The sequence below is a fragment of the Chiloscyllium punctatum genome, chromosome 45, assembly GCF_047496795.1.
Source record: "Chiloscyllium punctatum isolate Juve2018m chromosome 45, sChiPun1.3, whole genome shotgun sequence".
NCBI classification, from domain to species: domain Eukaryota; kingdom Metazoa; phylum Chordata; class Chondrichthyes; order Orectolobiformes; family Hemiscylliidae; genus Chiloscyllium; species Chiloscyllium punctatum.
Genome location: NC_092783.1, coordinates 20,327,551 through 20,344,160, shown reverse-complemented (window position 1 = coordinate 20,344,160; position 16,610 = coordinate 20,327,551). Strand labels below are relative to the sequence as shown.

General features: G+C 46.2%; 1 long non-coding RNA gene across 3 annotated transcripts in view; it reads left to right on the top strand.

The window, feature by feature from the left end:
- The first annotated feature begins 539 nt into the window (after positions 1-539).
- LOC140467207 (uncharacterized) overlaps positions 540-16,610 on the top strand; it is a 50,710-nt gene continuing 34,639 nt past the window's right edge. The window contains exons 1-4 of one of the 3 annotated variants that reach the window (XR_011955358.1): positions 540-858; positions 9,369-9,594; positions 14,527-14,704; positions 14,973-15,367. This is a non-coding gene — a long non-coding RNA (uncharacterized lncRNA). Of the gene's footprint in view, positions 859-9,368; positions 9,595-14,526; positions 14,705-14,968; positions 15,368-16,610 lie in introns of those variants that run through there. The other 2 variants (XR_011955360.1, XR_011955359.1) reach the window with 2 other exon arrangements.

Sequence of the window (16,610 nt, the reverse complement as noted above, 5' to 3'; positions counted from 1 at the left end):
TATGTGTTTATCAATTAAAATAAGATGTGTGCTACATGTAAACTTTTAAATATATTACTCAGTTGATCTTGTATTGTTCACACAGTGAGTTGGAAGGTAAGCTGGCAGGGGTGATGTTGGGACAGAGACTGGGAAAGAGAGGTAAATGACAGGTTACGGATTTGAAAAGAAAACGTGTGCTCTGTTTTACCTAAGTATTACATAAAACAAAAGTACAGGGTGAATGCCTTCAAGAGAGTGACTGAAACAAAGAAAAGAAGGTGCTGGAAATACTCAGCAGGTCCAGCAGAGAGAGAGAGAGAGAGAGAGTGTGTGCCTGGTGAGACAAAACAAATTAACGTTTCGAGTTAAATTTGATTCCTCTTCAAAATTGAACTATATCAACATGACATTGTCTGACCATTGCTGAACATTCATCTGAGAAATGCAATTGCTTTTCACGTCTTATGTACCAAATAGATCAGTGAAGAAATGCATTGGTTCCCTTCACGCCCCCTTATTACTGTAAGCTGGACAGCCTTACTGCTGCCAGAGTAGAAGTCCTGGTGTGTCACAACTCCTTCCCCCTTTCCCCTTCCCAAACCCCCTTTGCCTTCCCTCTGTCCCCCTTCGTCTCCTCCCTTTTTCCCTTCTCTCCTTCCCCTTCCCCCATCAAAATCTGATACTCTTACTTGGCCTTGTTGTGGGGAAAATCACCAGCCTCGGAGTCAGAGTCGGGTTCAACCACAGAGTTTATTTTACAAGGAAATACCAGAGCTCCGAGGAGAGAAAGACACCAACAGCACAGTGGTAACTGCGAGTCTTCTCTCGACCTGGAGCACAGGTCAAGATACTTTTATACAGTTTGTGATAGAATAGGTCAGTGATGAGGTTATTGTCTCTGTAACATAGTTTGTTTATTGTAAACATTGCAGAATCATTGATAGTTTTGATGCAGTCATTGTCAGTTCCAGCGCAGCCTTTGTTAATTTCAGCGTGGCCGTTGTCAGTTTCAATGTCTGAGTGGAAGTCCATTGCTGCAGTAATGGGCGCTAATCGCTCTCCCTGAGAAGGAGGATTACTGCAGTCCTGGCTATTAGCACTTTGTATTAAGTCTGTATCAAGCTGTTAGCATTTCCATTAAAGGTGTTGGCTGGACCCAGACACTTCAGCGGGCAGTGTTCATTACTCGTGTGTATTCTTCCCCCACCCGCCTTAAACTAATCAACTCAGTTGTGAGTGCATTGTGCTGGCATTCTGGTGGTCCCAGGCTGTGTCTGTGTTTGCTCTGCTGTCTCTCTCCATATTGTGATCTGACGGCCATCTTGTGTGTCAAGTGGGCAAAAGTGAGGACTGCTGATCTGGAAATTAAAGTCTAGATTAAAGTGGTGTGGGAAAAGCACAGCAGGGCAGGCAGCATCTGAGGAGCAGGAAAATCGACGTTTTGGGCAAAAGACCTTCATCAGCACTGAAGCGGCCAACTGATGGATCAGCAGTCATCTTGTGTGTCCGTGTGCCTAGTGTCACCCTGCCCCGTGCCATCTCCTACTTAACTCCCCCACGGTTGTAGTCAAGGAAGTGACTTTGGAGATCTCCCACATTTACATGTAGAAGTAGGTCATCTCAAGGAGCTCTTCCTCCCGAGGGGTGTCATGGAGTGCCAATTTTGTTGGGAGGCTGTTCTGTGCTGACACTCGCTGCTGGTTCAGTTCTCATCAATAGCCCCTTACAGCAGAGCTTTAAACACCCGAGGCCCACACAAAATACCAGCATGAGTGCAATGAGGAGAACTACCCCGTGTGCCAAATAGGGTCCGCAATTTAGCCAGCTGTGTGTAATTGTGACTCCCAGTCGTAACTTATCTAGCTGGTCTCTGATATCCCTGATGGTGTCTGTAATGTTATAAGAGGCATCAATACCATGTCACCACCAATTGTACAAACTTCCCCTTGCTGTGCTAACTGATCATCCACCGCATAATGTGTCTGCTGTGTGTGGAGTCTGAGTTCAACTAGCTCTGTATTAATTGCTTCCAGAGTTTTTGAGGTACTATAGTGTAAGATAGTCAGGTCATATACAAGGTAATTTCGGTTTTTAGCACTGACGACCCCTGCTGCAACCCTCCCCCCACCCCCCCCCACCCCCAAAGATAGAGATCCCAGAAATCCATGTCCCAATGATGACCCCAAAGTGGTGGGGATCTGCCAATCAACACAGACCTCCTGGCTGATGGAGCGGGTCACTATTCTTCTCCGGATATGTCCCCCCAGGGCATGGTACAGTAAGGGGTGTAATTGTCCCTATTGTGAACAGGTATGGGAGGTCTGGGGTGTCTGTCATGTCTGTCCCTTCGCTGCTTGGTAATGGACATGGTCCTGTCCTTCCGTCTGTCTGTCCACCCATCTCCCCTGATCCCCCGGGTGCCTCCCCCAGCTGGTAAGTGTCGAACGGGTATGCCCATGTGACAGAGCTGACATGGGTGCCATTGCACTGACCACATATGAATCATCTGCCCACGGTCACATTCAAGCACGTCTGCTCACTGCAGGTGCAGGTTAACTGCCCCCTAGAGACTGTACAGTGCTGATAAGTGCACTGTGTCTGGTCACATGAGTCACTTTTGGGAACCAGGGCATAAACACATCCCCATCCCTGCCCTGTGAAACAGAGTGGGTAATTACCAGGTTTTAACTGGGTCTTCCCTTCCCTAGGCTGGGGGGCCAGGCCAGTTGCACACACCTACTCTGAAGTTCCTGTTTGTATTTCCCTACCTGCCCCTTACACGGTGCTCCCAAGGTGTCTACTGTATACAGGTCGTGAGGGGTCCACACCAGAGTGGTCACAAATCGGGATTCTACCAATGAGTAGCAGACAGTTTGGTTCCCATGCAAGCTTATGTGGGTTTTATAGAAGAGGTTATAGAGTCATAGAGTCATAGAGTCATAGAGATGTACAGAATGGAAACAGACCCGTCAGTCCAACCTGTCCATGCCGACCTGATATCCCAACCCAATCTAGTCCCACCTGCCAGCACCCGGCCCATATCCCTCCAAACCCTTCTTATTCATATACCCATCCAAATGCTTCTTAAATGTTGCAATTGTACCAGCCTCCACCACATCCTCTGACAGCTCATTCCATACATGTACCACCCTCTGCGTGAAAAGGTTGCCCCTTAGGTCTCTTTTATATCTTTCCCCTCTCACCCTAAACCTATGCCCTCTAGTTCTGGATGCCCCACCCCAGGAAAAGACTTTGCCTATTTACCCTATCCATGCCCCTCAATTTTGTAAACCTCTAAAAGGTCACCCCTCAGCCTCCAACGCTCCAGGGAAAACAGTCCCTGTCTGTTCAGCCTCTACCTGTAGCTCAGATCCTCCAACCCTGGCAACATCCTTGTAAATCTTTTCTGAACCCTTTCAAGATTCACAACATCTTTCCGATAGGAAGGAGACCAGAATTGCACACAATATTCCAACAGTGGCCTAACCAATGTCCTGTATAGCCACAACATGACCTCCCAACTCCTGTACTCAATACTCTGACCAATAAAGGAAAGCATACCAAACACCGCCTTCACTATCCTATCTACTTGCGACTCAACTTTCAAGGAGCTATGAACCTGCACTCCAAGGTCTCTTTGTTCAGCAACACTCCCTAGGACCTTATCATTAAGTGTATAAGTCCTACTAAGATTTGCTTTCCCAAAATGCAGCACCTCACATAATAGAACTCTGAATTAAACTCCATCTGCCACTTCTCAGTCCATCGGCCCATCTGGTCCAGATCCTGTTGTAATCTGAGGTAACCCTCTTTGCTGTCCACTACACCTCCAATTTTGGTGTCATCTGCAAACTTACTAACTGTACCTCTTATGCTCGCATCCAAATCATTTATGTAAATGATGAAAAGTAGAGGACCCAGCACTGATCTTTGTGGCACTCCACTGGTCACAGGCCTCCAGTCTGAAAAACAACCCTCCACCATCACCCTCTGTCTTCTACCTTTGAGCCAGTTCTGTATCCAAATGGCTAGTTCTCCCTATATTCCATGAAACCTAACCTTGCTAATCAGTCTCCCATGGGGAACCTTGTCGAACGCCTTACTGAAGTCCATATATATCACACCTACTGCTCTGCCCTCATCAATCTTCTTTGTTACTTCTTCAAAAAACTCAATTATGTTTGTGAGACATGATTTCCCACGCACAAAGCCATGTTGACTATCCCAAATGTTGACTTGCCTTTCCAAATACACGTACATCCTGTCCCTCAGGATTCCCTCCAATAACTTGCCCACCACCGGGATCAGGCTCATCGGTCTATAGTTCCCTGGCTTGTCTTTACCACCCTTCTAAAACAGTGGCACCACGTTTGCCAACCTCCAGTCTTCCGGCACCTCACCTGTGACTATCAATGATACAAATATCTCAGCACGAGGCCCAGCAATCACTTCTCTAGCTTCCCACAGAGTTCTCGGGTACACCTGATCAGGTCCTGGGGATTTATCCACTTTTAACCGTTTCAAGACATCCAGCACTTCCTCCTCTGTAATCTGGACATTTTGCAAGATGCCACCATCTATTTCCCTACAGTCAACATCTTCCATTTCCTTTTCCACAGTAAATACTGATGTAAAATATTCATTTAGTATCTCCCCCATTTTCTGTGGCTCCACACAAAGGCCACCTTGCTGATCTTTGAGGGGCCCTATTCTCTCCCTAGTTACCCTTTTGTCCTGAATATATTTGTAAAAACCCTTTGAATTCTCCTTAATTCTATTTGCCAAAGCTATCTCATATCCCCATTTTGCCCTCCTGATTTCCCTCTTAAAAATATTCCTACTTCCTTTATACTTTTCTAAGGATTCACTCGTTCTATCCTGTCTATACCTGACATATGCTTCCTTCTTTTTCTTAACCAAACCCTCAATTTCTTTAGTCATCCAGCATTCCCTATACCTACCAGCCTTCCCTTTCACCCTAACAGGAATATACTTTCTCTGTATTCTCGTTATCTCATTTCTGAAGGCTTCCCATTTTCCAGCCGTCCCTTTGCATGTGAACATCTGCCTCCAATCAGCTTTCGAAAGTTCTCGTCTAATACCGTCAAAATTGGCCTTTCTCCAATTTAGAACTTCAACTTTTGGGTCTGGTCTATCCTTTTCTATCACTATTTTAAAACAACTAGAATTATAGTCGCTGCCCCCAAAGTGCTCCCCCACTGACACCGCAGTCATTATCTTCAAATCCTGATGTGCTCCCAATAGTCGTGACACTTAAACACAGTGAAATACATCCAAGTATATACATTTTGCAGTTAAAATAAAGTTATCTGTCAAAGTTTTTGTGTTCGTCAGGAGGTGCAGTTGTGCTTCTGTTGTGTTGTGTTTGCGGTATTCCCCCCGGAATGACCATCTTGTTCGCCTTTCCTGTCTGCACCTGGGGAATGATCAATGACATTAGTTTGGTCACAGGAGTCTTTAAATGGTTTTAGTTAGATTAGATTACCTACAGTGTGGAAACAGGCCCTTTGGCCCAACCAGTCAACACTGACCCTTCAAAGATTAACCCACCCAGACCCATTTCCCTCTAACTAATGCACCTAACATTGGGCAATTTAGCATGGCCAATTCACCTGGCCTGCACATCTTTGTGACTGTGGGAGGAAACCCACACAGACACTGGGAGAAATGTGCAAACTCCACACAGTTGCCCAAGGCTGGAATCGAACCTGGGACCCTGGTGCTGTGAGGCAGCAGTGCTAACCACTGAGCCACTGTGCCGCCCATTGGGGGCCTGTGCTTCCATGTGCCTTTCCCTTTAATATCCAGGCAGGCACAGGTGTCCCCACTTATAACCATGTCATTCGGCCCATTCCATTTTGGGGCAAAGCCTGGTTTGTCGGGCAGTGCTCGCACCAGGACACGGCTTCTTGCTGCTGGGACCTCAGGGAAGACTTTGAGTTCCCCTGCCTTGTCCTTTTTGTCCTCTTTATCAGTTACACATTTCCTCATCCCTTTCAATTGGGTGCGTAATTCTATCACATCCCGCCGAATTTTATCTTTTAGTGGACCCACATTGGTGCCACCTGTGATTATTGTCTCTGGCAATTGTGTTCCTCGCCTGGTCATTAATTCGTATTCGCCCAGGTGTTAGCCCAGTTGCCTGATTTGTGGTGGCTCTTAATTTCATTCGTCTGGCTGGCAGCACTTCAGCCCATGTTCTGCCTGAGGTTTGCGTAGCCTCAGCTAAAGTATTTTTGAACGTTCTATTCATTCTCTCTACCATCCCTGAGCTCTGGGGGTGATAAGGAATGTGAAATTTTTGTTTAATGACGAGTAATTGGCAGACAGTCTTCATGACCTTGCCTGTAAAATGCGTCCCTTGGTCAGAGTCGATCTGGAGGGGTACCCCCCACCTCAGGATTAACTTCTCCACTAATATTCTGGTTACAGAGGTCACAGTGCAGCTTCTGGTTGGGAATACCTCTACCCACTGGGTGAATTGGTCTATGATGACCAGGCAGTATGTTTTCCCACAGGAAGGTGGTAGTGCCCTGTAAGACCTAACTGAAGGTGTTCCCAGGGTCACCCTAGGTCTGAGCTGGTGTCCCATCCAAACTTTTATGTGTCTCCCTGGATTATGTTGTACACAAACCATGCATCTGAGGCAGTATTTGGCCACATCCCTTCCCATTCCCTTCCACCACCACTCTCTCCCTAGGCTTGCTATCATGGCCTCTCTACCTGTATGGGAGAGCCCCTGGTGCAGTGTGTTCAGTATACACGCTGGTGCTACCACCATGTCTGCTCACCCCTCAGACACCATCCTCCCCTTTGAATGCCCCCTACATTTCCATTGCTCTCTCTCTTCCTGCGAAGTGTCCTCCTGTAGCTGCTGAATTTGGTAACTACCATAGACATTCGAACAGATGAGAGACTCAACAGACAATCTTGGTATTTTTCAATGTATAATTTCAGTTACATCACACTGTAAATGTTTGGTATAAATTCTGTGCCTTACAATCGTATCCTCCACAACCACCTGATGAAGGAGCAGTGCTCCGAAAGCTAGTGCTTCCAATTAAACCCGTTGAACTATAACCTGGTGTTGTGTGATTTTAACTGTGTCTACTAGTATTTCACATTTCCTCCCTCCTATAACTGTGGGTATGTAAATTTGCCCCTCTCCCTTACCTCACGGATGGGGTCAGCCGATTGTCAGCTCTCTGACTTTGGGACTCCTTGTGGTTCCGCAGTGTTCTGGGGTGTTTGGGGGTGCCCCATACTTTTCCCAACACGCTGCTTGTGTGTGTCCTGTTCTTTTGCAGTGGTTGCAGTATTTTACACTGTTCCCTGGTGTATCTCCTGCCGTGGGACCCTACAATCTCTGGCAAAGTGCCCCTGCCAGCCACTTGTGGCACGATGGTTTCATTCTCTCCTCGCCTCCATTCCGATAAGCTGCTCTGTCAGGTCTTGTCTTTACTGCAGGAGCTTCTGCATCCTGCATCTCGCTAGTCCACTCAACTAGGTCATCATTATCCTGGGACATTATTACTCCCATTTTCAGGATGGTTTAGTGGGCGCTAGAGTGCCCATTTTTAATAGCTTGGATCAATGCCCAGTTCCCCCTGATCTGGGTTTACTTGCCCTGACCATTCCCGATAGACCCTAAATAATTGTTCCCCATATTCAGAGGCTCCTTCCCCTTTAAGTTCCTTAGTGTCCGTGATCCTGCTCCAGTTTGTAGGAGCATTTCCTAGCACCCTCTGGATTCCCCCTTTAAGATCGGTGAAGGGGGTGGGCTGAGCATCTATCTCAGCTGTAATGGCGACGGCATATGTCCACCATCCTCCCCTAAAGTCTCAGGCTGCTGTGGCATCGGGTCAGCCAGCTACCTGGCTCCACTTGTCCTCTGGGCAAGCTGCCCGGACAAGCTGGTGTATGTCTGTCAGGTGTAGTTGGTACCCTATCCATATTCTTCCCAGAACCTGGTGTTTCCGTTTTGGGGTGGTAATTTGCCCAGGGAAGCCATAACCTGCTGTCTCGCCCCTGGGATGAAGGGTTTATAATTTGCTTTGGGCTGTGAGTCTGTTCCTTCTCTGGTAACGGGCATTAAGTTATACTCCTGCACGGTTTGTCCAACAGAGGGAGCAGTTGGTCCCTGCTGGACAGTTTCATAAGGAGGAAGCGAATCCATGTCTGCGTTTTTGTGTTCCTTTCTTACTCCTGCTCTAACTCTCGTATTCTGTCCTCCAGCTCTTTAACTTGCTCCTGGTCCTTTCTCTATTTATTCATGGAGGCACTCACTTGTTCAATTAGGGTGGCTAATTGGTATATTAACATTAGCCCTATCTTTTTAGTTTTATTCCCTTTCTGCTTGTCTATCCACTCTGTCTGTTGTGCTAACGTCTGGGATGGGTCACAGCCACTTTTCTTCATTTGCTCTGTCAGCTTTTGTCTCTCTGCCTTGTATTTCTCAATAAGGGAACCTGCAGTTATCCCCCTTAAAACATTGATCTACCATTTAGCAGATTGTGTACCCCCAGATAACACCAACAGTAAAGTGTTCCTAACCAGTGGGGACTTCTCTACCCCCGGCCAACAATACTGTCCCAGCACCATCTGCACGGCTGTAGCAGCCTCCTAGCAAGGTGTGCTCTCTACCGGTGGGCCTTCTCTACCCTCCCGGCCACCATCACTAGTCAGTACCTACCGGTCGGCTGGGAATGCTGGCTCAGTAGGGTGTGCTCTCTACCAGTGGGACTTGTCTAACCTCCCGACTACCTCCACTGACCCAACACCTTCCGATAGACCCAGAAACCTCCCCTAGCCCACAACTATTCAAGCTCTGTCATTCTACTACAGACTGATGGGGTATCACGGTTACTCTCGGTGTCCATGCTCCCCACCTCGGTAACGTGCACTCCACTGAGGTTTGGCTCTTGGTCAGAGTGACAGCTCCTCTTCCTCACCACATTGGAAATTACAAGTACAGATAGCACCCCACTTTTAACTGCACCTCTAACTGGACTCTGCCTTGTTCGCCCTTACAGAGTCCAATGTTACCCGACTTCGCCACTTGTGCTTCACAACTTCTCGTGCCATCAGCACCTCAAGTCCCACTTCAAACTCCAACCTTCGCAGGGGGGGGGGCTACCCCTCTTAACAACCGGTTTAGGGCAGGGCTTTTGAGACAGGCACTACCTTGTCCTCTGGCTGTTTCAGCACGAGCAGCAGGTTCTTATAACAGTTAATACAGTTAACACTTATTCTCCACAGACATGCACTTAAACAATTTTAACTGAATAATGTCGCGAATCAGACATTACAATCGGTATACCTTTTAAACAGTGTCCTTGGCCCGGTCTGACTCTTCCCATTTGCAGGTACAAATTGGTTCTTACCCCGGCTCCCAGTAAGAACTCTGCTCGCAGCACCAATTGTTGTGGGGAAACTCACCAGCCTCGGAGTCAGAGTCGGGGTTCAATGACAGACAAGGAAATACCGGAGCTCCGAGGAGAGAAAGACACCAACAGCACAGTGGTAACTACGAGTCTTCTCTCGACCTGGAGCACAGGTCAAGATACTTTTATACAACTTGTGAAACAATAGGTCAGTGGTGAGATTATTGTCTTTGTAACATGATTTGTTTATGGCAACAATTGCAGAATCGTTGATAGTTTCAATACAGTCTTTGTCAGTTCCAGAGCAGCCTTTGTTAATTTCAGCGTGGCTGTTGTCAGTTTCAGCACAGACATTGTCCGTTTCAATGTCTGCATGGAAGTCCATTACTGTAGTAATGGGCGCTAATCAATCTTCCTGAGAAAGACAATTACTGCAGCCCTGGCTATTATCACACTGTATTGAGTCCATATCAAACAGATAGCATTTCTATCAAAGGTGTTGACTGGACCCAGACATTTCAGCAGCAGTGGGAGAAAGTGAGGACTGCAGATGCTGGAGACCAGAGTTGAAAAGTGTGGTGCTGGAAAAACACCACACCCTGCCCCTCCAATCGCCACCAGGATGGAACCCCACTGGTCCTCACCTTCCACCCCACCAACCTCCGGATACATCGTATCATCCTCTGTCATTTCCACCACCTCCAAACAGACTCCACCACCAGGGGTATATTTCCCTCTCCACCCCTATCAGCGTTCTGGAGAGACCACTCCTTCCGCGAAACCCTTGTAAGGTCCAAACCCCTCCCCAACCCAACCTCCACTCCATGTAACTGCAAGAAGTGCAAAACTTGTGCCCACAGCTCCCCCCTCACTTCCCTCCAAGGCCCCAATGGATCCTTCCATGTCCGTCCCAAATTCACCTGCACCTCCACACACATCATTTACTGCATCCACTGCACCCAATGAGGCCTCCTCTATATTGGGGTGACAGGCCGCCTACTTGCGGAACGTTTCAGAGAACATCTCTGGGACACCCACACCAACCAACCCAACCGCCCCGTGGCTGAACACTTTAACTCCCCCTCCCACTCCGCCAAGGACATGCAGGTCCTTGGCCTCCTCCATCGCCAGACCCTGACCACACGACGCCTGGAGGAAGAGCGCCTCATCTTCTGCCTAGGAACCCTCCAACCACAAGGGATGAATGTAGATTTCTCCAGCTTCCTCATTTCCCCTCCCCCCACCTTATCTCAGTCCCAACCCCTGGATTCAGCACCGCCCTCTTGACCTGCAATCTCCTTCCTGACCTCTCCGCCCCCACCCCCTCTCTGGCCTATCACCCTCACCTCCTTCCACCTATTGTATTCCCAGCGGTCCTCCCCCAAACTCCCCCCCCCCCCCCGCCCCCAACCTTTTATCTCAGCCTGCTTGGCACACCAGCCTCATTCCTGAAGAAGGGCTTATGCCCGAAACATCGATTCTCCTGCTCCACGGATGCTGCCTGACCTGCTGAGCTTTTCCAGCACCACACTTTTCAACTTCAGCAGCAGTGTATGCTACTCATGTGTATTCTCTCCTCCACCTGCCTTAAACTAATCAACTTGATTGTGAGTGCATTGTGCTGGCGTCCTGGTGTATCTGTGTTTGCTCTGCTGTCTTTCTCCATTTGTGGTCTGGTGGCCATCTTGTGTGTGAAGTGGCCAACCTATGGCTCAGTGGCCATCTTATGTGTCCGTGTGCCTAGTGTCACCCTGCCCCGTGCCATGTCCCACTTCACTCTCAAGACTGAGCCAATGTAAGTACATTTAGCAGCAACATGAATAAGGACAGGGTTAGCATGGACATCAATTGACTGGATCAAAATGAGAACCATATTTAAACCTTAGCAAAGAAACTTTCAGAAACTCTCAGACTCACAGAATATGAATAGATGCCGGCAGGAAAGTACGTCCAAAGCCATTTAAGAAGGGACCAAATTAAGATTTAATTTTAAATTTACTGAAATGTCAGTGGTGGGGAGACATATTTCCAGATAGGTGTAAAATTAAAATTGTACTCAAACCAAGTTCATTAAATTATTTGGATAATTTGAATGGTTTGGGATTATTAACTATGAAAAGCGATAAAAATTTGATCACAAAGTTTTCCACTGCTCATGTATTTCACACGAACACCGACTGATTTAGTGAATCAGACACTTTTATTTGTAACTGTGAAACTTGGTGTTTCCATTGTGAGTGTATTCTCCAGGGTGAATGAGTGAGGAAATGAAAGAGACAGAGCAAGCAAAGGAGTGAATGACTAAATGGGAGAAGTATATACCAAAGTGGGGGAGTGAATTGCAAAGGAGTGAATTGCAGAGTCAGAATAAAGGATAGAGCAAAGAAGGGATTGAGACTGTGATAGAGTGACTGACAGAGCAAGAAGGTGAGTTACTGAATAGACAAGTGATTGAAATGGTGAGGAATGAATTTCTAAACAAAGAAGTGAATGAATAATTGATAACCAAAGTTATATGTAATCGATTCTATGTAACATAACCTATTCTATGTGATATTATCTCAATTCAAATCACTTAATTCATAGAATCATAGAGCATTGAAACAGACCCTTCAATCCAATTCATCCATGCCAACCAGATATCCTAAATTAATCTAGTTCCATGTGCCAGCATTTGGCTCTAAACCCTTCCTATTCATATACCATCCAGATGCCTTTTGAATGTTGTAATTGTACCAGCCTCTACCACTTCCTCCAGCAGCTCATTCCACACACACACCACTCTTTGCATAATAAAGTTGCCCCTTAGGTCCCTTTTATATCTTTCCCCTCTCATCTTAAACCTCTGTCTTCTAGTTTTGGACTCCCCCACCCCAAGGAAAAAGATCTTGGCTACTCACCCTATCAATACCCCTCGTGATTTTATAAACCTCTATAAGGTCACCCCTCGGCCTCCAACGCTCCAGGGAAAAACAGCCCCAGCCTGTCCAGCTTCTCCCTATAGCTCAAACCCTCTAACCCTGGCAACATCCTTGTAAATCTTTTCTGAATCCTTTCAAGTTTAACAACAACTTTGCGATAGCAGTGAAACCGGAATTGAAGGCACTATTCCAAAAGTGGCCTAACCAATGTCCTGTACAGCCACAACATGACCTCCCAACTCAATACACTGACCAATAAAGGTAAGCATACCAAACACCTTCTTCACTATCCTATCTACCTGTTACTCCAAGGTCTCTTTGTTCAGCAACACTCTCCAGGTCCTTACCACTAAGATTGACTTTTCCAAAATGCAGCACCTCACATTTATCTAAATTAAACTCCATCTGCCACTCCTCAGCCCATTGGCCCATTTGATCAAGATCCTGTGTACTCTGAGGTAACCTTCTTCTCTGTCCAGTACACCTCCGATTTTGGTGTCATCTGCAAACTTACGAATCATACCTCCTATGTTCACATCCAAATCATTTACATAAATTACAAAAAGCAGTGGACCCAGCACCGATCCTTGTGGCACACCACTGGTCACAGGCCTCCCATCTGAAAAGCAACCGTCCACCACTACCTTCTGTCTCCTACCTTTTAGCCAGGTCTGTGTCAAAATGGGCTACTTCTCCTTCTATTCCATGTGATGATGGGCTTATACCTGAAACATCAACTCTCCTGCAGCTTGGATGCTGCCTATTGAGCTTTTCCAGAGCCACACTTTGTGAGGCTTGCTAACTAGCCTACCAAGCAGAATCTTGACAAGCACCTTACTAAAGTCCATATAGGTCATGTCTCCTGCTCTGCCTTCATCAATCCTCTTCGTTACCTAGAGACATGGAGTCATAGAGATGTACAGCATGGAAACAGACCCTTCGGTCCAACCCGTCCATGCCAACCAGATATCCCAACCGAATCTAGTCCCACCTGCCAGCACCTGGCCCATATCCCTCCAACCCCTTCCTATTCATGTACCCATCCAAATGCCTTTTAAATGTTGCAATTGTACCAGTCTCCACCACTTCCTCCGGCAGCTCATTCCATACATGTACCACCCTCTGTGTGAAAAAGTTGCCCCTTAGGTCTCTTTTATATCTTTCCCCTCTCACCCTAAACCTATGCCCTCTAGTTCAGGACTCCCCGACCCCTGGGAAAAGACTTTGTCTATTTACCCTATCCATGCCCCTCATGATTTTGTAACCCATGCACAGAGCCAGGCTGACTATCCCTAATCAGTCCTTGTCTTTCCAAATACATGTAAATCCTGTCCCTCAGGATTCCCTCCAACAACCTGTCCACCAGTGATATCAGGCTCACTGGTCTGTAGTTCTCTGGCTTTTCCTCACCACCTTTCTTAAATTGTGGCACCACGTTAGCCAACCTTCAGTCTGCCGGCACCTCACCTGGGGCTATCAATGATCCAAGTATCTCAGCAAGGGGCCCAGCAATCACTTCCCTAGCTTCCCAGAGAGTTCTAGGGTAAACCTGATCAAGTCCCAGGGATTTGTCCACTCCATTCAAGCCCTTAACACTATGATTATCCCAGTTTATGTTTGGAAAGTTAAAATCCCTATCATTACATCTTATAATTCTTATAGATAATGCGATCTCCTTCCAAATTTGCTTCTCAATTTTCCCCTGACTATTGATGGGGTCTATAGTACAGTCTCAATAAGTTGATCATCCCTTTCTTACTTCTTAGTTCCACTCAAATAGCTTTCCTAGGTGTACTCCCAAGAATATCGTTGTTAGTTAATTATTCAAACTTTTGGACTATATCCCAACATCGCCATGTTATTTGTATTGTTTAATTTGAAGAATTGGAGTTTATAAACAAATAAGCATTTTGGGTTATCAATTGACTGTACAATGTAATCACTGTTATAATTTCCATCTTTAATGCCCATGTTTGAGACAGATTATACAGCAGCACACAACTTATTTCTCATAAGAAACTTGCCGGTCTACCTTTTACGTAAGTTTCAAGTGTCCGTGATAGTCTGAATCCAACAGTTTCAATAAAACGTTACAATTCATAACAATTCAATAGCCCTCTAATAAAGTACAATAAAACGTTACAATTCAATAGCCCTGTAATAAAGTACAATAAAAATGTCCAGTCCTTTTCTGCCATTTTTCTGATGTGTTTTTTCAGAAGAGGAGGCAGCACCTGTCAATTGACAGCAACTGTTCACCAAAAGGCAGCAGTGACCATGCTGTTGATGTCAAAGTGTATCTCCACATGTGTTACCTCATCATTGGCCTATCTCAGGATAACACTTAAGACCTCAGACTATCTGTGAGGACTGCCATTGTCAATCTTCTAGATTCCAGTAAGTGGTATCAATTAAGTTCTCTTCACCGATCAGAATAGGTCAGAAGCATAAATGAATGGAAAGTAAATTTAATTAGGTGGTGAAACCTGAAGAAAACACATCACTGGACTAATCTGCAAGGTTGGGTTTTAGAGACACAGTGAATAGGATTCACTGAAGCACAGTTAAATACTGGGCTGTGAGACATAACAGAGCAACAAGGCGAACTGAGTGACTCTTTCTCATCCTTATCCATTTCTCTTTTTGCTTTTTTCACATGAGACAGCTGTCTCCCACTCAGAAGGCTGGGCTGTTCCATTCCCAGTACAATCCAGGCTGGTGCTGGGCTGCTGAGAGAATGCTGGCCTGTTGGAGGTGTTGTCTTCTGAATGAGCCATTTAACCGAGCATTTGTCTTCCATCCCAGCTGGATGTGGCGATTCCACAGGAATATTTCAAAGATGAGCAAGGACAACATGCCTTGCTTGTTACTTGTCCCTTAGACAACATTACAAATGAGATATATCTCATTATAACCTCTTGGACATTGCTATGTGTAAATTGACTGCTGTGTGGGCTTACAAACCAAGAAACACTGCATTTCAAAAATACCCTTATGAAGTTCCTTGGGGTGTCTTACGGATGTGAAAGATGCCAATTAAATGTGTATTTTTTTTCCTATTCTGCTGACAATTTATTATGTGAGAAGTGTGATCAATAGATGTAGCAACCAGTGTTCACCATCAGAGGGCAGTAGGATATTTCTTTACACAGCTTGGCAACAGAACCTGATTTATTCTAACTTGGAGGTGCTGGTGTTCCCATGTTCCTGTTGGTATTTAACTGGCCAGAGGAATGAAAAGCTTTAGTCTCCTTCCTCCTGAGACCTTGCTATGGTATGAGTTGTAACACTGTTGAGGAGGCAAGAAGGCTATTGGTATATCAGCTTGAAGGTGCCTGTCTCTAGTGCTGCTCATGTCCCTTGAAGTTTCCTTTTCCTGTGCTCCTGATGGACACGGCCCCAGTGTTAATTGACTGGACTTTCTTAGTGGCACTCCTGATGAAGGGCTTTTGCCTGAAATGTTGATTTTCCTGCTCCTCGGATGCTGCCTGACCTGCTGTGCTTTTCCAGCACCACACACTTGCTCCTAGTGGTACTCTAGCAGTAATGGCTCTACATGCACACTCAATGAGTGGTACCTCTGAGTGATGCCCCAAAGTGTGGCATCTGTAAATTAACCCTATAGCACTCCAAGTGGTGACTGACAGTAGCGTTCCAGTAGGAACCAGCTGCTGTGCCCTTTCTGCGAATAACAGTGGTGCTCATTGCAGTCTGTTCTTCCTCTCACAGAAGCTGATTGTTGACAGTCCTTTATGATAACCTCACTCATCTGGTGTGAGAATTGAACCCACGCTGTTGGTGCTCCTCTGCATTGCAAACCAACTGTCCAGATAACTGAGCCGACTGACCCTCAGAGACATTCCTCACTTTAACGTGAGTCTTGTTTGGACTGTACCGGAGCTGAAACCTGCAAGCTATTTCTGGCCTTACTGATACTGAATAGCTGTACAAAGGCTTTGCCAGCCTGGAATCAGTTTAAAAAGTCTCACTGTCGCCATGGGAGACCAAAGCTGAGAAACAGAGACGTTTTGTTCTCTGAGAATTGAAGGACATGGAGTAGACAGGAAACTGATGTTAAGGCAGAACAGCCATAATGCACATTGGTGAATATTCAGAATTATCTTCCTGAGGGAGAGGTGGAGGTATGGTTATTGAATACCATTTAGGTAGAGGTACTTTTGTTATTCATTCAAGGGATGTAAACATGGTTGGCTGGGCCAGCATTAATTGCCTTTGAGAAGGTGATGCTGAATTCCCTTTTGTGAACCACGGCAGTTCTTGGGGTGTAGGGACACTCACAGTG